The sequence below is a fragment of the Elephas maximus genome, chromosome 18 (assembly GCF_024166365.1).
Source record: "Elephas maximus indicus isolate mEleMax1 chromosome 18, mEleMax1 primary haplotype, whole genome shotgun sequence".
Taxonomy (NCBI): Eukaryota; Metazoa; Chordata; class Mammalia; order Proboscidea; family Elephantidae; genus Elephas; species Elephas maximus.
Genome location: NC_064836.1, coordinates 15,495,419 through 15,521,017, shown reverse-complemented (window position 1 = coordinate 15,521,017; position 25,599 = coordinate 15,495,419). Strand labels below are relative to the sequence as shown.

Here is a 25,599-nt window from a genome sequence, read left to right as displayed (position 1 = left end):
CTCCCTAAGAGCAAAATCTAGAGGGCGTCTGTTTGACACCATCCTTAGATGATCAGTTTCCAAAGCAGTCAAATGTAATAAAAGACATAATACAAACCACCTCAAATCCGTTCCTCTCTGGTGTCTTGGAATCTCTCTCAGGATTTGGCAGCATCAGATAACGTCATATTGTCCCAGCACAGAAATCCAGGATTGGGGGTGTTCCAGCTGGTGGGCTGCCAAACACAGCCTTCATGGTTCCAGTTCAGGTGCCTTGGTGTGAGAGAGAGGAGTCATGGTGCTGCAGTGGTTAAACGCTCAGCTGCTAACCAAAAGGTTGGCAGTTCAAACCCACCAGCCACTCCAGGGGAAAAAGATGTTGCAGTCTGCTTCCGTAAAGATTTACAGCCTTGGAGACCCTATGGGGAGGTTCTGCTCTGTCCTATAGGATCACTATGGATCTGAATCCACTCGATGGCTATGAGTTTTGGTTTGTTGTGAGAGAAGGGCCCTCCCTGCTACTGCAAAGACCTCTGTGGTCACAGCCAAATGATAGCACAAAAACTGGGGCATTTTGTTCTACATTTTATTTTTCAGAGGACTGGAACTTTGAAGGGGTCTTAGGGATCATCTAGTCTGGTGTCCTCCTCCCCACTCCATTTTACAGATGAGGAAACTGAGGCTCAGAAACAGGAAGTGGCCTGCCCAAACTCACCATGGGAGTGAAGGGCAGAGCTGGAACTAAAGTCCAGGTCTCCTAGGACCCTGCTCTTACCTGAATCCCATGGGGAGGGGGCAGGATAAAGAGCTATGGAATTGACAAAACACTCTAGCATTCCCATTTCACATAGTCTTTCCACCAAACCTGTAAGCTAGGTATTATTAGCAGCATTCTAATTTTACTGTTGTGGAGGAAGCTAGAGGGATTATGGGAGCTGCCTAAGGTCACACAGCTGGTACATCTGAAACTTTGTCCCTGGGGACCCAATCATTACAAGCTCTGTCACAGACCTGACCTCCTTGTATTTCTTTGGGCTTGAGGGAAGTGGGCCCTTTCCCCCCAAGTGGGTTGGGAGTTAAAGCAGTGGTGAAAGGTGGCAGGGAACCTCACTTCATAAATTCTTACCCTCACAACATCCTGAGGGGAGTGCCCTCAGGCTACACAACTACTGTAAGTTATTGGCAGTTCATGGGACCAGGCAACATGGAGGTCTTCTCTTCTGGGCAGTTGCCTCTGTCTGTAGCTCTCCACCTGCATAGAAAGGTCCCACGCTGGGGACAGCTGCAGGACCCCGACTTGCTATTCATTCACTCACTCATCACTCATTCAACAAAGGCTTATTGAGTGCCAACCATGTGCCAGGCAGTGTGCCAGGCACTGAGGATGCTGAAGCGAGGAGAACAGTGCAGCCGAGCCAGAGAGGAGGGATTTCGAGTGAGGCTGGGGTCTGCCTTGGCCCTCATGGCTGGGCCACTAACCTATATTCTCTTGGGGGAGACAGACTCATAAACAAAGAATTGATACCTCATTATGGTAAGGTTGTACACGGGATCAGGGAGCCCAGGGAGGGGTACCTGGCCCAGGCTGGAAGAAGACAGAAGGAGAAAGTGGGCTGAGTTTTAAAAAATGTATAGAAGTAAGCCTGGCAAAAGAGAAGAAAGGGCATTTCAGGAAGCAGGGGTAGACAGCATGAGCAAGGTGTGGGTAAACAAATAGCATGGCACGGCACGTAGAAGGTGTTTGTACCCACTTAAAGAAAGATCTGAAAGGGCATACGCCCAACTGCTAAGGCTGGTTATCACAGGAAAATTAGATTATGGGAACTTATACTTTCTTATTTGCACATTGCCTTGATGTTTGAATTTTTTACAATGAAAAGAAATTGATTTTTAAGAGGAAAAAATAAAGGGAGGGAGGGAGGCGGGGAGGAAGGGAGGGAGAGAGGGAGAGAAGGAGGAAGGGAGGGGGAGGAAAGGAGGGAGGGAGGAAGAGAGGGAGGGAGGGAAAGAAGAGTGCTCTGTGTACCATGGAACTTTAAGAATCATGGTGTTTGGGGCACATAAAATTGGAGGGGAGCTGCTAGTGGTAGAGGAGAAAAGACAGGGAGCAGTCACAAGTCTGGAGAGCCTGGAGAAGCGGTGGGTCTGACTCTAGCCTGCAGGCAACTTCCTGGAGTGCTCATTAACTGGGTGATTCCTTTCCTGGGGAACTGCAAGGCAGCCCAAGGGGTATGTCCATCAGCTCTGGGTGATGTATTCCACCTCTAGCTTTAGGGAGCAAGCAGATTCCTGGGGCTGTGGTACCTCCCTAAGTCTCCCACTTTCCTTTGGTCTGGGAGCTCTACTAGGGTGAGGCTGAAAGGTGATTTCCCCCAGTACATGAGGGAGTCTAGACTCCTAACTGGGGTGTTTCTCTTGGCCCCGTCTCCTCCACCATCTCCTTGCTCAGCTTGGACCTGTGCTGGACTGAAGAACAAAATGCCCGGAGCTCTTTGAACAAGGTCATTTGCAAAAAGTCAAGTAAGATTTTGATCATATTGACCTTTCAAAGGAGTTTTCTACACACTTCAGTCATTTTTCTTGAACACCGTCTGTACTGGGAGGATTTCCCTCTATTTGTCCTTTGCCAAATAAGGAGGAAGTCACTTGCAAGCTGTAACTTGAGTCTGCCATTCAAACACAAACACGCATTTACAATTTCTTCACCTGTTCAGTTGAGTCCATAGGAAGTGGCTGCAATTAGAGGGACACCAACAATGTCCCCAATCCATAATAACCTCTGTCACTGGTGCTTGGAATTTTATTTTGGGGTTAGCATTGCTCCCTTCCTATAGCGCTCTCTCTCGCTCTCTCTGTCTTCTTTTTTTATTATTTTTTTTCCCCCACTAAAAATGTCCTGGAAAGGTTCAGAAGGGTTAAGTCCCAATAATGGAATGCAGGTTTTTGGATGCACGTTTTCCTCTGTGGAGATCACGGGTGACAGCAGTATTATGGTATTTATGCTTAAAGTGGTCAGAAAGGGATGGGGCATCTGAAAACAGCTCGAGTGCTGGTTGGGGTACTTTACCAGTGCCCCCTCCACACTTTGGGGACTGTGGAGAGCCTCCCCAAAACAGAATTAAGAGAAGTTATTTAGAAGGGAAGACCTTAATTTGGAACTAAAATTATTATTGCTGTTGTTAGCTGCCCTCGAGTCACCTCCAACTCGTGGATAACTTACGGATGACAGCAGAAAACACTGCCTAGTTCTAAGCCGACTTCATGATCATTGGTGTGTTTGAGTCCTTGTTGCAGCCATTGTGACAATCCACTTCACTGAGAGTTTCCCTCGCCTTTGCTGGCCCTGGGACTAAGAGTGTTATTGTTGTGTGCTGTCTAGTCAATTCTGACTCATAGTGACCCTGTGACAGAGTAGAACTGCCCCATAGGGTTTCCCAGACTGTAATCTTCACAGGAGCAGATCACCACGCCTTTTCTCCGATGGAACAGCTCGTGGGTTCAAACCGCCAACCTTTTGGTTAACAGCCAAGGACTTAATCATGACACCACCAGGGCTCCTGGGACTAAGACTAGAGTCTCCATAAGGGGCCTGGCCCCAGTTTGACCATTTCCCTTTTGGATCAAAAAAAAAAAAAAATTCAAACCTGTTGCCATCAAGTCAATTCCAACTCATAGCAACCACAACACAAACACAGAGCAGCTTCTCTCCTCCTTCTAGAGCCTCAGTAGATTAGAAGCGGCTCCAGGGGGCAGGGATATGTCATAAAGTGACCCCACGGATAACGAAGATGACGGGATAACAGGGAAGGAATAGCACGGGAGACAGAGGGACATTTCAGAGAATCCTTGACTGAAAACGTGATGATGTGAAAACTCAACGATTACCAATAAAAATCACATCATTTGTGCCAGAAAACAAAAGACACATATTTGGGAGGTTGTACAAGGCAGAAGGCAGGTGCCCCCCTAAAATATGCGTCAATTTGGTTAGGCCATGATTTCTAGTCCATTTTGTGATTTTCCTATGTGTTATAAATCATAATCTCTGCCTGGGGTTAAAGAGGAATAGGGCGGGATGTAACACCCTTGCTCAGGTCATACCCCTGATCCAATGTAAAGGGAGTTTCCCTGAGGTGTGGTCTGCACCACCTTTTATCTTACAAGAGATAAAAGGAAAGGGAAACAAGCAGAGAGTAGGGGACCTCATACCTCGAATAAAGCAGCGCCAGGAGCAGGGCGTGTCCTTTGGGACAGAGGGTTCCTGTGCCTGAGAAGCTCCTCGACCAAGGGAAGATTGAGGACAAGGACCTTCCTCCAGAGCTGACAGAGGGAGAAGGCCTTCCCCTGGAGCCGGCACCCTGAATTTGGACTTCTAGCCTACTAGACTGTGAGAGAATAAATTTCTCTTTGTTAAAGCCATCCACTTGTGATATTTCTGTTATAGTGGCACTAGATGATTAAGACAGCAGGACATGGGGTAAGGCAGGGATTCCCTTGCCTAGCTGTGTATGTGAATCATCTGAGGAGCTTTTTACAAATACACATGACCGGATCCCACCAAGACACAATGAATCTGAACGTCTAGGGACAAGACCTAGGAATTGGTACATTTATTTAAAACCCTTCCAGGTGGTTCTGAAGTACAGCCAAGTCTGGAGAAGCCTAATTGTGGTTCAGATGAGGATGGAGGATGGGGATAAAGAACACTGGGTTGAGAATAAAAGGAGGGAGGGAGCCTAGGTCTGAGAAGAGAAAGACTAGAGGGAAGAGGCTGGTGGCAGGCATTTCAAGTACCTTGATCCAAGACAGCTAGCTGGTCAAGAAAGAACCAGGGAGAGAGAATGAAGAAAACCAAAGACACAAGGGAAAGATTAGCCCAAAGAACTAGTGGGTCACAACTACCACAGCCTCCACCAGACTGAGTCCAGCACAACTAGATGGTGCCCAGCTACCACTACCAACTGCTCTGACAAGGATCACAGTAGAGGGTCCCGGACAGAGCTGGAGAAAAATGTAGAACAAAATTCTAACTCAAAAAAATAAAAAGACCAGGCTTACTGGTCTGACAGAGACTGGAGAAACCCCGAGAGTATGGCCCCTTGATACGCTTATAACTCAGTACTGAAGTCACTCCAGAGGCTCACCCTTCAGCCAAAGATAAGACAGGCCCATAGAACAAAATGAGATTAAATGGACACACCAGGCAAGGAGGGAACAGGAAAGCTGGTAATTGGGAACCTAAGATCAAGAAGAGTGTTAGCATGTGGAGTTGACAACCTATGCCACCAAAACATATATGTACTAATTATTTACTGAAAAGCTAGTTTGCTCTGTAAGCCTTCATCTACAGTACAATAAAAAATAAAAGGAAGAACCAGGACTCCTCCAACTCGAGCTGTTTCAGAGCCAAGCTTCTCACAGCTCAGCTGGTCTCCCCAGGAGCAGGGTCTGTGAGAGGTGGCGGGGAGGGGTTGACGTAGGGTAGGAAGAGTCCAGCCCACTTGGCGCCCCTTTCCACAGCCTGAGTCCTGACATAAGGATTGACTTGGTTTTCCTGCAGGATCTTCAAATGAACCCATCAAATTCCCTGGGTCCCTCTTACCCAACAATTAGAGCCTGAAATGCCTTTGCCGGAAAGACTGTACCTGTCAACCTAGGGTGTGCTGTGGGGGTCAGGAAAACCCAGGCCAAGGGAAAAGCAAGGTACATATCCTACAGCCTCGATTTTACTCAGAGATTTGGAGGGGAAGGAGGAGTATTGCTTTTATGTTACAAATAAACATGGACACGTTATAAAGTGGGACACCCCGTTCATGAGCACTCTTGAGGTAGTATACAATTAACTCTTCCGTTCTTCTCCTGAAACTGTTCTGGCTTCTCCTTCCTCCTTTTTGTTACATGGGGTTTTCTGGTAGCCAAAAGAGCCCTGGTGACTTAACAGTTAAGTGTTCCCCTGCTAACCGAAAAGTTGGCAGTTTGAACCCACCCAGCAGCTCTGAGGGAGAAGGACAAATAGTACAGCCAAGAAAACCCTATGGGGAAGTTCTACTCTATTATGTGGGGTCACTAAGAATCGGAATTGACTCCATGGCACACAACAACCGTCTTTGTCTTTCAATATGTTTTAAACTTTTATTTATTATTATTACTTTTTATGTGTCAGGTTTAGACAATAACTGTCTCCTTCTCTCTGGAAAAGTGGCAGAAATTAGCATCCCAATATATCGTGCCACCCCTCCCCCTGTTTCTGTCACCAACACTATTACTTTTGTATTATCAAGGTTTTAAGTCTTCTGTGCTTTGTCTATGCACTGGTTCTAAGAACGAATAAAATCTGTGATATGTTTTTTAAAGAAATACCACACCCGCAGAGTACTGCTGAGTTCCACCTTTAGACCCCTGTCCCTGTGGGGACACATTCACTTCTCCGTCCTTAGGGAGCCTCGGTGGAAGTCTGAGAGGCACAGGGCTGGGGAGTCTATCAGGCCCCATTCAGAGATAAAAGTGGGAACAAGTCAATACCTGTGGAGGCAACACCTCAGTGGCAGGCAGTCCAGTTACAATGTAACTGGATTATCAGTTATCTAGTGTAAATGACTGGTTATCAGATCCTGCTGGTTTTGGTTAGGGAGGTGGGGGAGGGAGTGCCTGGAGTGGGAAGAACATATCAATTGAGGGGTGAGGGGTGCTGGAAAGGGCAGTTCAGAGCAGAAAGAGGAGGCTGAGGGCTGAAAACCTTTGCACACCTCACAGATTTCTCTCTGCCCAGCCCTGTTTACCTTCAGCTGGTCAAGGACAAACAGAACAGGCGCACTGAGGTGTTGATCGTGCCCTTGTAAACACAGCTTCCCTGGGCTTAATGAAGATTAGATTCGGGGACAAGTTTTTATTTGATGGCTTAAAAAAAAAAAAAATGGTTCCCTATAAAAATGGCCTGGTGACCTCAGAGCTCATCTAATTAGACAAGAGGGAGGAGAGAGAATCAAGATCATTAAAATCAGAAGGCTGATTCCCACGAGGTAGAGGTCAGGCTTACCTCCATTCTCCATCCTTTTTTACCAATTCTGGCACCAGTCGTCCCTCCTACAGCACTGTCTACCTCTCTGCTGGGTTCAATAGTTCACTGCAAAGGCCACACAGAACTCACAGACCATACTCACAGTCATGGGGTTTATTAGGGAAGTAACAGGTTACAATTCAGGATCAGGAACAACTCTTTGGTCAGGACAGCTTCTCAGCAGTGCCCACAGGCAGCTCTCTCTCTCAGCCCCTTGTTCCCTTGACCCCTCAGCCTGGCCTCTGCCCTGCTCAGCCAAGCGTTACAAAGCCCTTTGGCCCAGAGGCACCCTAGTCCACCAGGAAGCCTTCTGCCCGAAGGTGCTCAGCTCTGTTGATCCATAGCTCAGCATGCCCACATAGCTGCTTTGCTCTGTGGGCCAGGAAGCCTACTGCAGCCATTTCAGGTCAATCTCTTGGTTCTGCTGCTGCCCTTTCTCTGCTGCACTTGCTGCCACTTTTCGCTGTCTTGCACCCTCTCCAGTGTTATAGCTTTCTCTGTATTGTGGGTCTAGGAGGTTTTACAGCACGGGGATCCTGAGTCCAAAGGCAAGCTCTACTCCTGGGTCTTCTTCTTCTGGATAGTAGTGAGGTCCTCTACTCCACTTCTGGAATTGGCTCTCTTTAAGAATAGCAGAGTGGCAAAACTGACCTGTCCCACTGCTAGGGTTCCATACATCTTATTTGCATGGCCCCACCCCACAAGTGTTTCGTGCACATTATTTGCATTGTTAGCAAGCTGTCCAATCCACTTGATGGGTCACAAGCACCTTATTTGCATAATCCTGCCCAAACATTTTGTGGGAGTCACAAGAACATGCATGGCTAACAAAAAAACAAAACAAACCCATTGCCATTGGGTCGATTCCGACACATAGTGACCCTATAGGGCAGAGTAGAACTGCCCTGTACAGTTTCCGAGGAGCAGCTGGTAGATTCATACTGCCAACCTTTTGGCTAGCAGCCGAGTTCTTAGCCACTGCGCCACCAGGACTCCATGTGTGCTTGTTGTTGTTGTTGATTTCAACTCATAATGATCCTACGTACAACAGAATGAAACACTACCTGGTCCATCCTCATGATCGTTGTTATGCTTGAGCCCATTGTTGCAGCCACTGTGTCAAGCCATCTCATTGAGGGCCTTCCTCTTTTTCACTGACCCTCTACTTTATCAAACATGATGTGCTCCAGAAACCGATCCCTTCTGATAACATGTCCAAAGTATGTGAGATGTATTCTCGCCGTCCTTGCTTCCAAGGAGCATTCTGGTTGTATTTCTTCCAAGACAGATTTGTTTGTTTTTTTTGGCAGTCAATGGTATATTCGATATTCTTCAGCAACACCACAATTCAAAGGCCTCAATGGGAAGAATGAGAATTCCAGAATACTTAATTGTGCTCATGAGGAACCTGTACATAGACCAAGAGGCAGTCATTCAAACAGAACAAGGGGTACAGCGTGATTTAAAGTCAGGAAAAGTGTACATCAGGGTTGTATCCTTTCACCATACTTATGCAATCTGTATGCTTGGCAATTAATCCGAGAAGTTGGACTATATGAAGAAGAATTCGGCATCAGGATTGGAGGAAGACTCATTAACAACCAATGATATGCAGATGACACAGACTTGCTTGCTGAAAATGAAGAAGACTTGAAGCATTTACTGATCAAGATCAAAGACCACAGCCTTCAGTGTGGATTACACCTCACCATAAAGAAAACAAAAACCCTCACAACTGGACCAATAAGCCACATCATGATAAATGGAGAAAAGATTGAAGTTGTCAAGGATTTCATTTTACTTGGATCCACAATCAACAGTGAAAGCAGCAGTCAAGAAATCAAATGACGTGTTGCATTGGACAAATGTGTGCAAAAGACCTCTTTAAAGTGTTCAAAAGCAAAGATGTCACTTTGAGGACTAAGGTGTGCCTGACCCAAGCCATGGTGTTTTCAATCGCCTCATACGCATGCAAAGGCTGGGCAATGAATATGAAAGACCAAGGAAGAATTGATGCCAAGCATGGCTAGAAGGGCCATGTTAAGTAAATCCCTGTATAGCAGTACCAAAGAAAGCAGGAGACATTATGCTAAGAGAAAGAGGTTTACACAAAAGGATACATGTTATATTTCATTTATATGAATTAAGTTTCACTCATTTATCTGAATGAAGTTCTGGAACAGGCAAAACTAAGCTGTGGTAGAAAAAAACCAGAGTAGTTGTGGGTTCCAAAACCCATTGCCTTCAAGTTGATCGGATATATAGCAACCCTATAGGACAGAGTTAATTTTTTTTTTTTTTTTATAGGACAGAGTAGAGCTGCCCCATAGGGTTTCCAAGGAGCTGCTGGTGGATTCAAACTGCTGACCTTTTGGTTAGCAGCCATAGCTCCTAACCACTGTGCCACCAGGGTTTTCTGTTGTGGACTGGGAGTAGAGTTTATTGGAAAGTGGCACGAGGGAAATTTCTGGAGTCATCATCACATTCTATGCCTTCATAGGTATTTGGGTTGCAGGTGTAGGCATTTGTCAACACTCATACATGATACACTTAAGATTTGTTCATTTCATTGTATGTAACACTCATGACAAAAGAAAGAAGTAACTGTAAAAAATATTAAGCTCTTGGTGGTGATACACTGAAGAATTAATGAAGAGGTATACTGATGTGTGCAACTTTGAAACGTATTCAAAGAATAAAATGGTGTCTTAGTTATCTAGTGCTGCTATAACAGAAATACCACAAGTGGATTGTTTTAATAAAGAGAAATTTATTCTTTCACAGTCTAGGAGGCTAGAAGTCTGAATTCAGGGTCCTGGCTCCAGGGGAAGGCTTTCTCTCTCTGTCTGCTCTGGGGGAAGGTCCTTGTCATCAATATTCCCCTGATTTAGGAGCTTCTCAGCATAAGGACCCCAGGTCCAAAGGACTTACTCCCCTCCTGGTTCTTCATTCTTGATGGTAGGAAGTCCCCTTGTCTCTCTGCTCACTTCTCTTTTTTATATCTCAAAAGAGATTGACTCAAGACACAACTGAATCTTGTAGATTGAGTCCTGCCCCATTAACATAACTGTCTCTAATCCTGCCTCATTAACATCACAGAGGTGGGATTTATAACACATAGGAAAATCATATCAGATGACAAAAAGGTGGACAATCACATAATACTGGGAATCATGGCCTAGCCAAGTTGACCCACATTTTTGGAGGACACAATCTATTCCATAACAGGTGGATTGATTGATTAATGGGTAACCAAAAAAACTCATTGCCATCAAGTCAATTCTGACTCATGGGAACACTATGTGTTACAGGATAGAACTGTTTCATAGGGTTTTCTAGACTATAATCTTTACAGAAGCAAATTGCCAGGCCTTTTGTCATAGATTGAATTATGTCCCCCCAAAAATGTGTGTATCGACATGGTTAGGCCATGATTCCCAGTATTCTGTGGTTGTCCTCCATTTTGTGATTCTAATTTTATGTTAAAGAAGATTAGGGTGGGATTGTAACATCTTTACCAGGTCACATCCCTGATCCAATCAATGTACAGGAGGTTTCCCTGGGGTGTGGCCTGCACCACCTTTTATCTCTCAAGAGATGAAAGGAAACGGAAGCAAGCAGAGAGTTGGGAACTTAATACCACCAAGAAAGCAGCGCTGGGAGCAGAGCGCATCCTTTGGACCCGAGGTTCCTGAGCTGAGATGCTCCCAGACCATGGGAGGACTAATGACAAGGACCTTCCTCCAGAGCCAACAGAGAAAGCCTTCCCCTGGAGTTGGTGCCCTGAATTCAGGCTTCTAGCCTAGTGGACTGTGAAAGAATAAGCTCCTCTTTGTTAAAGCCATCCGCTTGTGGTATTTCTGTCATGGCAGCACAAGATGACTAAGACACCTTTCTTCTGTGGTGCCACTCAGTGGGCTCAAACTGCCAACCTTTAGGTTAGTAGCTGATCACAAACCACTTGCAACACCCAAGGACCTTGACTGACGGATAGATATGTGATAAAGCAAATATACCAAAATGCTAATGGTAAAATCTAGGTGGGGGTGTATGGTGTTTACTGTAGAAGTCTTTACACTTTTCTATATGTTTGAAAATTTTTCATAATAACATGTAGATATGAAAAGAATTAAGGCATCAAGGAGTCATCCTACCTCCTCAGAAACCTCTCAGCCCCTCTCACAGGCTCTCAGTTCATGTGCTTTGGTGGGTTCTGACTGAGTGAGCAGCGGCGCCCAGCTCACCCAACTTCCCTCTTGCTCTACCCCCACAGCTCACTTGCCCATGTAGACCTGACAAGAAGTCGGGATGTCACTAGGCTGCTAGACATAAAGAAATGCGGCATTTCACAGGCCCCTCACCCTTTTCCTGTTCTAAGGACCAAAGAGTCCTGGTTCCCTGATAATTTTTTACCAGCAGGCAAGTAGCCCTCTCTCACGTGTATTCAGAGTCCAGGATTCCCTCTTCTCTCCCGCTCCATGGCAGAGATAGGTAAGGGTACAGTTTCTATGTACCTCTTGCTTGGTTCTCTATTCCTTTTCCATCTGCCTGGGTTTGGAGCCTTGCTCCAGTAGGGACCTCATACCTCTTCCATCCCCCTGCCTCTGGGCAAGTCCAGTTTAACCCCTCCAATACCCATGGGACATATGGTATCCCACCCACTTTTTATGCCCCCGGAGTTCTTCGGAAAGCGGGTAGCCCAATTTTAACGCAGTTAGCCTCAAGGTGGGAGCCTTTTGGGATGCATGAAACTCAGTAATCCTGAGTGAGAGCCCCATTTTTGTGTAAATTGAGAATTGTCTTAGGTGATGCCTCCCAGATGTGTGAATTTTCTAAAATTTTGACGTGTTTGCCTTTATTTCTATGAGATAAGCCTCCTCACTATATTTCCCTTTTACTATGTCCTTATGAGAATGTACTTATCATGAGAATAAGCTATTTTCAGTCTTCATTCAGTCATAGTGGCCATTTTCTCCTTTATGCCATTCACTGTTTCCAGGTGTTACTGGCTCCCTTCTTTTCTAGCTTCTGAACAGTAAATAGTACCTTTTCAATAAGGAATGATGCATTGCAGTGGTACTTTTCAAGAGACTGGAATTCAACTTTAAGTTACGCTTACCCTGCATTCGGTCTTAGGGTCCAATTATTGCTTCCAGGTGTGGCAGGTAGAACGCACCCCTGTGAGCAGTTCTGCAGTATTCCAGGGCAGCTGTTTCTGCTTCTTAGCTGTTAGTACTGCTTTTGCTGTAACAAAGGATACAGTAGTGTTAATTTTCCTGAGGTTCAAATTATTTTCGTTTTATTTATTTTTGCCCCTAACTACGTCTTTTGCAGTAATGAAGACTGCATTGTAGTGGTAATTTTCCTGAGATAAAATAAATTCCTTGGCTTTATTTATTTATTTGGGCTATAAGTACTGCTTTTGCAGTAAGAATATATTATACCATGTTTTGAAGTTTCATGAAAAAAATAATAACAAGGCTAAGGAGACTAGAATAAAATCTATGTGCAGTCATTGCCAGGTGCCTTCATTTTTTACCTCATGTTTTGCAAATTTTCAAGAAATAAAACTTAAAAAATAAATGAATAACCCAATTTTATCATTGACTAATATTGGCAGAATTTACCTTGCCCAAGGGCCTCTGGAATACATGGAATCCCAGATAGTGGGTATCAAAATCCATAACTCATAACGAAAATTCTGAATTCGTCCTTTAATCAGCATGCCATCATTAGTGAAAACGCATAGTTTCAACAAAAAATTCAAAGGAGAGAATAATTGAGCCTTGAAAGGATTAACTGCCTCCCCACCCCCGCCACCACCATAGGGATAAACGTGTCTTTTAGAGATCATCCTACAGCCTCCAGAAAATTATACAACGTCCAGTCTCTAATACCCTCATAGTGGGAAATTATCCCTTGTGTCTAACATAAATCCTGCGTGCTGCTTTTCTATACAGGCCAGTGGGGCCCGGGGTCTGTGGCTCTCAACATATGGGGTGTGCTCATGCAGGGTGCACAGGGCTGTGTTTGTGTAACTGGTGGGGAAGTAAAACCAGGGTCACTGGGGTCAAACCAACCTTCTTTCCCACTGGTCCTTTACCCTGCACTCCACCCAGGCTTCTGGTGAAAGAGGGAGTCCCCATTCCTCCTCCCCACCCCCGTTCTCCCTGAGCTGAGAACTTCTCTCCAATGACTCTTCCCTGGAGGACAGCCTAGTATGGTTCACCCCAAGCGGGCCCTTCTGGGAGCAGCAGCCCCAAGATGTTCCTCCCCAGACCTCAATATCCCCTACAAGTCTAGGCCCACAGTCTTGCAGTCTTGGAATAAGGGCAAGAATTGGAATGGGAACAGGGTGTGTGGGAACAACAGCAAAGCCTCCATTTGGTCTGGGAATGACAGAGATATCCTTCCCAACAACGGAAGAAACTGAGTTCTGGGTTGGTTAAGCGGCTTGCCTAAAGTCAATACCAAGAGACACCCAGAGACTCCCAAGGCTAACCACAGAAGACTACAGCCAGAAAGGGGACTCAAGGCTCTAAGTGAGAGGGAGGGGGCACCAGCTGGCAAAATATGGGGATGTCACAATAATATGACCTCGCCAGCTGGTGCAGTGTGACTGCAACTGAAGCATCTCTTTGGAACGATTGGGTCACCACAGAGCACGGCTGAGACCAAAACATGGTTCTTCTCATTTCCGTGGACAAGACTCAGGATGGACGTGTTGACTCAGAAGGTAAGCATCCACATTACTATGCTTAGCGTGATTTGGTCCATGAAGGACACCAAAGAAGCAAAGTACTCAAGTCCCATGCTCCAGGATTGTAACCTCTTGTAAACCATTAGCATGAAATCCCTGGTGGCACATGGTCAAGTGTCCAGTGGCAACGACCACCGGCAAGTACTACAGGGGTATGAGGATAAACACAGCAAGCGGGGCAGGCTGCATGGAGGAGGTGTGGCTTGAGCTGAAGGATTCGGAAAACTGAGAAGGAAAGGAAGAACATTCCAAGCCAGATGAGGAGAGGGCATAAGAGAAAGGACAGTGTTGCTGGGGTGGGCCGTCTTGAGTCATGGAAGAGGCAGACCCTGAGCTCAGTGCTTTTCAGGCATTACCTTGTTTATTCTGTCAACATCCCTTTTATTACCCACATTTTGCAGGCACGGTAACTAGGAGCTCAAAGAAGTTCAGTAGCTTACCCATAATCACATAGCTTTTTGCTGGGGGAACCCAGGTTCAATCCCAGGATGCTCTGGTTGCAGAGTACGTGCCCTCAGCCTCCTGGCTGGGACCAGTAGTAATGGCAGGGCTTCTCAGGTGGACTGGTTGCTGTCTTTGGCCAACAGCCAAGGATGGTCCCATTTCAAGTTGCCGAGTCCTTACTGCTTCTGAGCTTTCTGCTTGGTGGAGCGCTCCAGGTCCTGCCCGCAAGCCTGGCATCCTGCCTGCCCCCTGAAGATGCCTTCAGTGGGAACCACAGCCAACAAATGTACCTGGAGGACAAGACAAGCTAAAATGCTTAAGAGGCTCCTGGGGAACAATGCAGCTTCTGTGAGCAGCCCAGGCCAGAGCACAGCCCTTGGAGAGCTGACAAGAACTAGCCCCATCCGACCGACCAAGCGAGGCATCCCCAAGGACACCTTCAAATCCGCTAGTGCAGCCTGTTCCCAGTGCTCTGTCCCCACCCCCACCCAGGGGCCTGGGGCTTAGGACATGTGCGCCCTTGAGCTTGTGCCCCAGAGCCCTCAGCCAGCCTCTGTGGGCCAGATTCAAGGCCTGCCTGTGCACTGGGAGGCGCACAGGAATGGCCCATCCCCGGTGCCCTTCTGTACCCTCACGCCGAGACCACTTTACTCAAGGCACTCCACACACCTCTCACATCCCCCTACTCCCTGGGGAGGATGGGGTCCAGGCTGGGAGGGCTGAGCAGCTGAGGAACTGTGGGTGTGGCCCAGGCTAAAGCCCTGGCTTGGTCCCAGTCCTCTGCCCATAGGGGCGCATGACTCTTCTCTAGGGCTGAAAACCTACCCCAGTCATGCCCCCACCTGCCTTAGCCCTTGTAAGTGGCTCTGGGGCAGGGTGCTGGGAGGAGGGAGGAGAAGGAATCAGGGTGCTAAGTACACTCACCTTGAAAGGCTAAAAACAATTACGGCAACAGGAGGTTTCCTTTGGGGAGGAGGGCAGATAAATTTCTGGACATGTCCCCCAGACACAGACATGGGGAAAAGCCTGGGGTAGACACCCCTCCACCCTCCCTCCTCTCCTGCATGAATGAAGGTGGCCCACCAGCAAGAGTCTGGCCTTGAAAAGGCTGCCCATGCCTCGTGGGGGCCAGCCCAGGCTCCAGCCTAAACGGTGTGATTTAACCCTCAGGCAGGAGGGCTCCGGAGATGAGGGGAAGGTGAGGCTGCCAGCCTGACCCACCAGCCATCCAGCTGCACCCAGGGCTAGGCTGGATAAGACAGGGCAAATAGCCAAAGGCAAAGAGCCCACCTCCTCCCTTCTTTTTGGACAAGCAGTTTTGCTCTTCTTTAGTACCCACACCCCACACACACACTCACACCGTCTCCACCTGGCACCTCCCAGAAGCAAAGCTGGCAGAGGGGATTAGAGTTCCAGGGCTCAAGTCCAGGCAATGCCATGACATTTCTGCTCAACTTGGGAGAAGAGCCTCCTGGAACCCCTTCTGCTGCTTGGCTGCCTCCCTGGGACACTGTGAGGGAAAGACCAGCTGGGGTGGGGGGATGACACTCCCTGGAACCCAAGAGCAAGGGTCATTCATTGTTCAGGGTGAGCAGGCACCACGTGGCTGGGGTGGGGCTGAAGGGCTGAATGGAGCAGGGTATTGGATCAATGATAGAGGTGAGCAGATAGTCATGCAGTACATGGTCATCATGGGGCCTGTGCTTGTGCCTGATGGAAAAGAACTCACCTTACAAGAATGTGTCCCCTTCTACAGACGAACAAACTGAGCCTCAAAGAAGTAAATACTTAGCCAGGGGTCATCAGACCAGCAAACCCCAGACTCAGGATTTGAACCTCAGGTCTTTTTTGTTCCGACTATATCCTGATTTTGACCTTTCCATTATATCCTGACACCTCTAAAGTGTATGTGACTCAGTCCCTTAACTCAAGGAGCCCTTGAGGAGACAAAACTAACACCTCACCTGCGGCCCATAATGGGGTTCAGGTATTGTAGCTGTCAGTACTCGGAGAAGAGAGGTCTGTGTGCTTGAGGGAAATGGAAGAGGAAGAGTTGGGTGGATTGGACTGGGTGGTAGGTGATAGGAACTGGCAGTGTTGGACGGTTTCCTGGAGTTGTGGAAGAGAAAAGGGGAGACGAGAAGGCATCCTTTTGCTGATGGCTTTCCCAGGGCCAGTAAATAACACCTTCTGACCTAATCCTCTTGCTGCCCAAGCTAGACCCTGGAGAGAGGGTGAGCTCCTAGAAAGGTTTATCAACTCCAGGCTTCTCCAGATATCCCATTTCTCCCTGAATTGGGGGTCTAGGCCACCTACACCCTGCCCTTGGAGGCAGCAGCCCCTCTACTCAGGTTAATATGTACTTGGTTTAAGCCTCCAAAGTCAGAATTACAGCCAGGAGGCCCATGAGTCAACATTAACAGCCTGGAACTCACTCCCTCCCCACCTCCAACCCCATTCTCCACATTCCCAGGGCGGTGTGAACTGCCTCCAACACCCTCACCCATTCCACCAATTTCTGGTTCTGAGCAGAATCCTTTCCTCTTTCTGAAGGCCACAGGACTACCCCACCTGTGAGCGACGTCCTGTGGCTTCCAGGCCTAACACTGCAGAACTGCTTCCCCAGCCTCTCTCTCAACGAACTGGCCAGAACTCAGCCGAGCAGAGCAGCCCCTCTGAGTGGCACTTGCCCACCCCTGGAGAGCATCGCTCCTCTGGGGCAATTCTGAGTGATGCTGAGAATGGGAGTGAGGAGGTCCCCAAGTGACCTCCTGCCCCCTTGGTGGAAGGAGAGCCTCATTCATGCTCCAGGGCCAAATGAAGGGGCAGGTTGGGGTCCTGGGGACAGCACTGACTGAGGTGTCTCCTCAGCTCTGCCATGGCCTCTGGGGGTGACCTTGGGCAGGTCGCTCCCCCTCTTTGGGGCCTCAGGTTTTCCATCTGTCAAAGGAGGGAGGTGAACCAGATGAGCCCCACGGCCCCTTCCCCCTCTCCCCATGCTATGGTTCTCTGACCTTCCCTTTCCCCTGGTGTCAGATGCTTAGGGATCTGGCCAACTATGATCTGACTCTCTCCAGGCTAGCCCCATCCAGATTCCGCCCGAAGATCCCTTCCAATATACCGTCCCTGAGCAGATTTGACTCAACGGCAGTGAGTTTGGTTTTTTGGTTTGGAGCTCTGCCACTGTGCGTCAGAAAAGCTCTCTCTGCCTGTTCCTTTCTGAGCCTTCCTCTCAGGTCTGGTTCCCATCTAGTCTGGATCCCTAGTGCCCAGCACAGTGCTGGTAGCAACACAAGTTCCCTGTGTTGAAAGATCAAACACAGGTTGGCTTCACCCTGTTCACCTTGCCTCCCTGTCTCCTGATCGGCAGTAGAATCTCACAGCCAGGACCTTGAAGCCCTGGGTTTCCCTGGGGAGACGGATGAGAACAAGGCTCTGCTCCGGTATCTCTGCAGCCCTCCAGTTCCCATGCACTTTGAAACTGGCAACTGCAGAGCCAGGTCAGATCCTGCTGTCTCAGGGCAGGGAGGTGAAGACTTCTCTGTCTTCACCCTTGAGGTGTTTGCTTAAGTCACTGGGCTGCTCTGCCCTAGACATGACTCCATCCACACCCTTGGCACATGTCTGCACAGGACACAGGCACAAGAAGCCAGCAGGTACAGATAAGGCCAGAAGGCCCAAGGATGGGCAGAGGTGGCAGAATTAGTCTCCTTTTTGGGGGGGGTGTAGTCTTAGTGTGCCCATCTGCAAATAGCTGTTACTTAGTTGAACTAACAGGAAGGTAAGCTACGTCAGGAGGGTACTTTGTAAATACTTTGGCTTTATCTACATAACTCAGTAAATCCCCAAAGCCTGTTTGGTGTGAGTGAGTGAGAGTGTGCATGTGTGTGTTGTGCGCGTGTATGTGGTATGGTGTGACGTGCTGAAGAATGGAGTCAGGAAGAATGATCAAGCTCTGGATCAGAGGGGAACATGGGGATAAGCTTTAAGGCAGAGATCCTGCAGTGGATTCAGAAGTCAGAGAGGGCTTAGGAACAAGCTGAAAACCCCTTCCATGAGCAGCCCCCATCCTGCTTCCTCCTGGGAGTGATTACCTTGGGGTTTATGCTCAGGTCTCCAGGTTGTGGCAGCCCCTCCTAAACCCCCCGTGGGAAGTCTTCCCTGAACTCCCTCCACTCCCCTAAGGGCTGAGCTAGGTACCTCTCCTTTGCTCCCCCAGGGCACTCCACGTTTCCATATTACAGTGGTATCTTCACTCTCCTGCCCTCCCCACCAGAATGTGTGGATTGGCTGCCTAGGGCTGCCATAACAGCATACCACAACCTGGAAGCCTATAAGAACTGGGATTTATTGTCTCAAAGTTCTAGAGGCTAGGAGTCTGAGATCAGGGTGTCAGCCATGTTGATTCCATCTAAAGCTTAGACAGAAAATCTGGTCCGTGCCTCTCTTCTAGCTTCTGATAGCGCCATGCACTCCTTGGTTTGCAGCTGCAGCATCACACAGCATCCTTTCTGTGTCGTTGTCCCTGTGTGTGTTCTCTTTTAAAAGGGCATCAGTTGAATTGACTTAGGACTCACTCTACTCCAGTATGATCTCTGTTAACCTGTTGTTGTCTTGTGCCATTGGGCTAATTCCATCTCATGAAGACCCTCTGTGTTACAGAGTAGAATTGCTCTATAGGGTTTTCTTGGCTATAGTCTTCATGGAAGCAGATCATCAAGCCTTTTCTTTTGTGGTGTGGCTAGGTGGGTTCAAACCGCCAACCTCTCAGTTACCAGCCAAGTCCATACCACTTGCTCCACCCAGGAACCTTCTCCATGTTAACCTAACTGATAACATCTTCAGAGACCCTATTCCCAAACAAAGTCATGCTCACAGGTACTGGGGGTCAGGACTTCAGCATATATTTGGGGGGGGGGGGACATGATTCAATCCATAATACTGTGAAATCTTTTCAGGGCAAGGATTGTGTCTTATTTATCTCAGGATCCCCAAGACGGGATTCCGGCACTCAGTAAGGGTTTGTATTTGGATGAATCAATCAATCAATCAATACAGCTTTCAACCCTAGGAGTCACGGGGAAGTAGTTTGCTACCAATGAAGAATCTATGTCTCTCCAAAGAGCGGTACAGGGTTGATGCTTACTTGCTTTGATCGCAAGCAAGGATTCAACTAAACTCATGACTAAGCTGCTTTGGATCTCAATGAATCTTTTGCTCGTCTCTATGTTTCTAAGCCTTAGTCTCTGTCTCTTTTTCTCTTTGTTTCTCAACAACAGAAAGTGTTTTGGAGACCCAGCCTTCTTCACCCCAGTTACCTTCAGAGATACACCTTAAAGGGAGGTTGAAAATGTCTAAAATGTGAAATCTTGTGTAGGATCTCAACCTTTGCTTTACAGGTTCAAAGACTAAAGTGATATAATGCATTGGGTTTGAAGCCTTAACATCTGAGTTAGATTCCCGTCTCTGCCATCCAGATCTATGTGACCCTGGACAAGTTATTTCGCTTCAGTCAGCCCCAGTTTCCCCATTTGAAAAAGGAGGGTAGCAATGCCTACTTCACATGGTTATTATGCAAATTAAACCAGATAACCTGTGTGCATGACTGCCTCTTGGTCTACGTACATGTTCCCCACGAGCACAATTAACTCTTCTGGAATTCCCATTCTTCAAAATATTATCCATAATTTATTATGATCCATACAGTCGAATACCTTTGCATAGTCAATAAAACACAGGTAAATATCTTTCTAGTATTCTCTGCTCTTAGCCAAGATCCATCTGACATCAACAGTGATATCCCTCGTTCCATGTCATCTTCTGAACTTAGCTTCAATTTCTGGCAGTTGCCTGTCGATGTACTGCTGCAACTGCTTTTGAATGATCTTTAGCAAAAATTTACTTTTGTGTGATATTAATGATATTGTTCAATAATTCCGTATTCTGTTGGGTCACCTTTCTTTGGACTGGTCATAAATATTGATCTCTTCCAGTCTGTTGGCCAGGTAGTTGTCCTCCAAATTTCTCGGCATAGACAAGTGAGCGCCTCTAGCATTATATTCGTTTGTTGAAACATCTCAACTGGTATTCCATCAATTCCTGAAGCCTTGTTTTTCACTAGTGCCTTCAGTGCAATTTGGACTTCTTCCTTCAATACCATCAGCTCTTGATCATATGCTATGTCCTGAAATGGTTGAACATCGACCAATTCTTTTTGGTATAATAACTGTGTGTTCCCTCCACCTTCTTTTGATGCTTCCTGAATAGTTCAGTATTTTGCCCATAGAATCTTTCAATATTGCAACTCGAGACTTGAAATTTTTCTTCACTTTTTTCAGCTTAAGAAATGCCATGCATGTTCTCCCCTTTTGGTTTTCTAACTCCAGGTCTTTGCACATTTCATTATAATACTTTGTCTTCTTGAGCAGCACTTTAAAATCTTCTGTTCAGTTCTTTTACTTCATCATTTCTTCCTTTTGCTTTAGCTACTGTATCAGCAAGAGCTAGTTTCAAAGTCTCTTCTGACATCCAGTTTGGTCTTTTCTTCCTTTTCTGTCTTCTTAATGACCTTTTGCTTTCTTTGTGTATGAGGTCCTTGATATCATCGCATGACTCATCTGGTCTTCGGTCATTAGTATTCCATGCATCAAATCTATTCTTGAGATGGTCTCTAAATTCAGGTGGGATATACTCACATACTTTGGCTTGTGTGAACTTGTTTTAATTTTCTTCAGCTTCAACTTGAACTCACATATGAGTGATTGATAGCCTGTTCTGCAGTTGGCCCTGACCTTGTTCTGACTGATGATGTTAACCTTCTCCATCCTCTGTTTCCACAGATGTAGTAGATGTGATTCCTGTGTATTCCATCCAGTGAGGTTCCTGTGTATAGTTGCCATTTATGTTGTTGAAAAAAGGTATCTGCAAAGAATAAGTCATTGGTCTTGCAAAATTCTGTCATGTAATCTCCAGCATCATTTCTATCACCAAGGACATATTTTCCAATTACCAATCCTTCTTCGTTTCCAACTTCTTGCATTCCAATCACCAATAATTATCAATGCATCTTGATTGCCTGTTTGAACAATTTCAGACTGCAGAAGTTGGCAAAAATCTTCAATTTCTTCATCTTTGACCCTAGTGGTTGGTGCATAAATTCAAACAGGACAAGAGGATGCTGCATAATTTAAAATCAGTAAAGGTGTGCATCAGGGTTGTAACTCTTCACACTTATTCAGTCTGTATGCTAAGCAAATAACCCAAGTAGATGGACCATACGAAGGAGAACACAGCAACAGGATTGGAGGAAGGCCCCGTAACAACCCGCAATATGCAGATGATACAACACTGCTTGCTGGAAGCGAAGAGGACTTGAAGCACTTACTGATGAAGCTCAAAGACTACAACCTTCAGTCTGGATTACACCTTGTCTTAGGCTGGGTTCTGTAGAGAAGCAAAACCAGTAGGCCATATAAATACATACAGAGAAAGAGATTTATGTCAAGGAGATGGCTCACACAGTTAAAAAAAAAAAAATTTTTTTTTTCTTTTTTTGTTACAGAGGCTGGAAAATCCCAAGTCCATGGGTCAGGCTGTAGGCTTATCCTGACTCATGTAGCTGCAGGGGCTAGCAAACCCAAGATCAGCAAGTAAGACATCAGGCCTCTGGGTCACAAGTTGCAGAAGTTGACAAATTCCAAGATCAGCAGACAAGATGGCAGGTAAGATGCTAGCTCAAGTCCCAAGAACCTGAGGCCAGATGAACAGGAGCCATCTTCAGGATCCAGGGCACACAAAAGCCCATGAGCCTTCCCAGAAAGTTCACCCATATTGGATACAGGCCACACCCCCAAGGAAACTCTTTTTCATCTGATTGGCTACTCACAGCAGATCCCATCATGGGGGTGATCGCGTTGTGCGTTATGTCAGATCTCATAATGGAAGTGATTACATCATTATACGACTGTCAAACTACATCATAACCACAAAAATACCGAGAATCATGGCCCAGCCAAGCTGACACACAACCTTAATGGCCACACACCTCGACATAAAGAAAACAAAAATTCTCACAACTGAACCTATAAGTAACATCATGATAAACAAAAAAAATATTGAAGTTGCCAAGGATTTCATTTTACTTGGGCCCACAATCAACGCCCATGGAAGCAGCAGTTGAGAAATCAAATGATTTGGACAAACCTGCTGCAAAAGACCACAAAAGCAAAGATGTTCGTGTAAAGGCTCTAATTTCTCCAGGTTATAGAGCTTTTACACAAACAGATATATGCACACCCATGTTCATTGCAGCACTGTTTACAATAGCAAAAAGTTGGAAACAACAAAGGTGCCCACCAATGGATGAAGGGATAAATAAATTATGGTATATTCACACAATAGAATACTATGCAGCAATAAAGAACAATGATGAATCCATGAAACATTTCATAACATGGAGAAATCTAGAAGACCTTTTGCGGAGTGAAATTAATCAGTTGCAAAAGGACAAATATTGTATAAGACCACTATTATAAGAACCAGAGAAATAGTTTAAACAGAGAAGAAAATATTCTTTGATGGTTACGAGAGGCGGGAGGGAGGGAGGAAGGGAGAGGAGTTTTCACTAATTAGACAGTAGATGAGTTTTATTTTCGGTGAAGGGAAAGACAACACACAATACAGGAGAGGCCAACACAAGTGGATTAAACCAAAAGCAAAGAAGTTTCCTGAATAAACTGAACACTTTGAAGGCCAGAGAAGCAGGGGCAGGGGTTTGGGGACCATGGCTTCAGGGGACATTTAAGTCAATTGGCGTAATAAAATCTATTAAGAAAACATCCTGCATCTCACTTCAGAGAGTGGTGTCTGGGGTCTTAAACGCTAGCAAGCGGACATCTAAGATGCATCAATTGGTCTCAACCCACCTGGAGCAAGGAAGACTGCAGAACGTCAAAGATACAAGGTTAACTATGAGCCTAAGAGGCAGAAAGGATCAGAAGAACTAGATGGTGCCCGGCCACAACTGATGACTGCTCTGACAGGCAACACAACAGAAAACCCCTGAGGGAGCAGTAGGATGCAGACCCCAAATTCTCATAAAAAGACCAGACTTAATGGTCAGACTGGGACTAGAAGGACCCCGGAGGTCATGGTCCCCAAACCTCCTGTTAGCCCAAGACAGGAACCATTCCCAGGGCCAACTCTTCAGACAGGGATTGGACTGGAATATGGGATGGAATATGTGACTGGTGAAGAATGGGCTTCTTGTAGCAAGTAGACACATGAGACTGTGTTGGCATCTCCTGTCTGGAGGGGCGATGAAAGGGCAGAGGGGGCCAGAAGCTGCCTGAATGGACATGAGCAGAGACAGTAGAGGGAAGGAGTGTGCTATCTAATTAGGGGGAGAGCAATTAGGAGTGTATTAGCAAGGTGTGTATAAATTTTTGTATGAGAGACTGGCTTGATTTGTAAACTTTCACTTAAAGCACAATAAAAATTAACTAAAAAAAAAAAACAAAGATGTCACTTTGAGGACTAAGGTGCGACTGACCCAAGCCATGGTATTTTCAATTGTCTCATACACATTTGAAAGCTGGACAATGAATACGGAAGACCAAAGAAGAATTGATGCTTTTGAATTATGGCATTGGCAAAGAATATTAGATACACCGTGGAATGCCAGGAGAATGAACAAGTCTTGGAAGAAGTACAGCCAGAATGCTTCTTAGAAGCGAGGATGGTGAGACTTCATCTTAGGTACTTTGGACTTGTTATCAGGAGATCAGTCCCTGGAGAAGGACATCATGCTTGGTAAAGTAGAGGGTCAGCAAAAAAGAGGAAGACCCTGAATGACATGGATTGACACAGTGGCTGCAACACTGGTCTTAAGCACAGCAATGATTGCGAGGATGGCTCAGAACCAGGCAGTGTTTCATTCTGTTGTATATAAGGTTGCTATGAGTCGGAACCCATTCAACGGCACCTAACAACAACAACAACAACCTATGTAAAAGCCCTCTGCAAACCAAGTTGTTCAGGTTCAGGGGAGACTGACTCACACTAACAAAGCTCACACTACATCAGTGGATAGACCAAAATGTCCATGGATCACTTAAAAATGAGGAATGAAACTTCAGGCAATCATGAGTGTTCTAGTCAGCTGGGCAGCACATTCCCTGCCTTGAAGGAACCAATTTACAACCAGAAGATTCTCTGGTGGGCTTGGATCCCAGCAAGGGGATGTAGTGTTCCATCTTGAAGGCCACCGTCACCAGTCTACAGGGAAAGCCTGATGAATCATTTGCTTTTTAGGAATTGCCTGGCCTAGGTTTAGAACAGGTCAGGCTACCCACACCACTGGACAGTGCTGGAGACACATGGACAAATGATTGCCCTCTGGCTCTGATTTGTTTAAAGGCTCCATTCATAGAGTTTTTCATCCATTCCACAAATCTATATTGAGCTCCTACCAAATGCCAGGCACTGGGCTAGGTTCTAGGGATACAAAAGTGAACAAGACCGACACTGCCCTGCCCTCCTTATGGAGCTCACAGTCTTGAAAGACAGACAGATTGACTACTGGACATAATTACCGTATGTTGCAGTGTTAAGATGGTGAAGCAGAGGAAGCCTGAGGAAGAGCTCTGGGGAAAGCATCCAAGCACGCAGCTTCCAGTCAGCCAAGTGGCAGCCAGGCATGTGTCACTGCGGCCTGGGTTTCTTCAGTTATATTCAAGCCCCCAGCTTGTTGTTGCTGTTAGGTGCTGTCCAGTGGGTTCCAACTCATAGCCACGTTACATACAACAGAACAAAACATTGCCCAGTCCTGCGCCATTCTCACAATCATTGCTATGCTTAAAACCGTCATTGTAGCCACTGTGTCAATCCATCTCCTCAAAGGCCTTCCTCTTTTTTGCTGACCCTCTACTAAGTATGATATCCTTCTCCAGGGACTGGTCCCTCCGGATAACATGTCCAAAATACATGAGACAAAGTCTCGCCATCCTCACTTCTAAGAACCATTCTAGTTGTACCTTTTCCAAGACAGATTTGTTCATCCTTCTGGCAGTCCATGGTATATTCAATATTCTTGACCAACACCATAATTCAAAAAGCATCAATTCTTTTTCGGCCTTCCTTATTCATTGTCCAGCTTTTGGATGCGTACAAGGAGATTAAAAATATCATGGCTTGGGTCAGGCGCACCTTAGTTCTCAAAGTGATACCTTGGCTTTTAAACACTTTAAAGGCATTTTTTGCAGCAGATTTGCCCAATGTAATGCACCGTTTGATTTCTTGACTGTTGATTGTGGATCCAAGTAAAATGAAATCCTCGACAACTCCAGTATTTTCTTCATTT

At 46.3% G+C, this 25,599-nt stretch overlaps 1 long non-coding RNA gene across 1 annotated transcript; it reads right to left on the bottom strand.

The window, feature by feature from the left end:
• Positions 1 to 103: 103 nt before the first annotated feature.
• Positions 104 to 14,514, bottom strand: LOC126061655 (uncharacterized). The gene is made up of 3 exons (XR_007513861.1): positions 14,237 to 14,514; positions 12,156 to 12,280; positions 104 to 252 (listed from the first exon to the last, which is right to left on the bottom strand). It is a non-coding gene; the product is annotated as an uncharacterized LOC126061655 (long non-coding RNA).
• Positions 14,515 to 25,599: the final 11,085 nt, after the last annotated feature.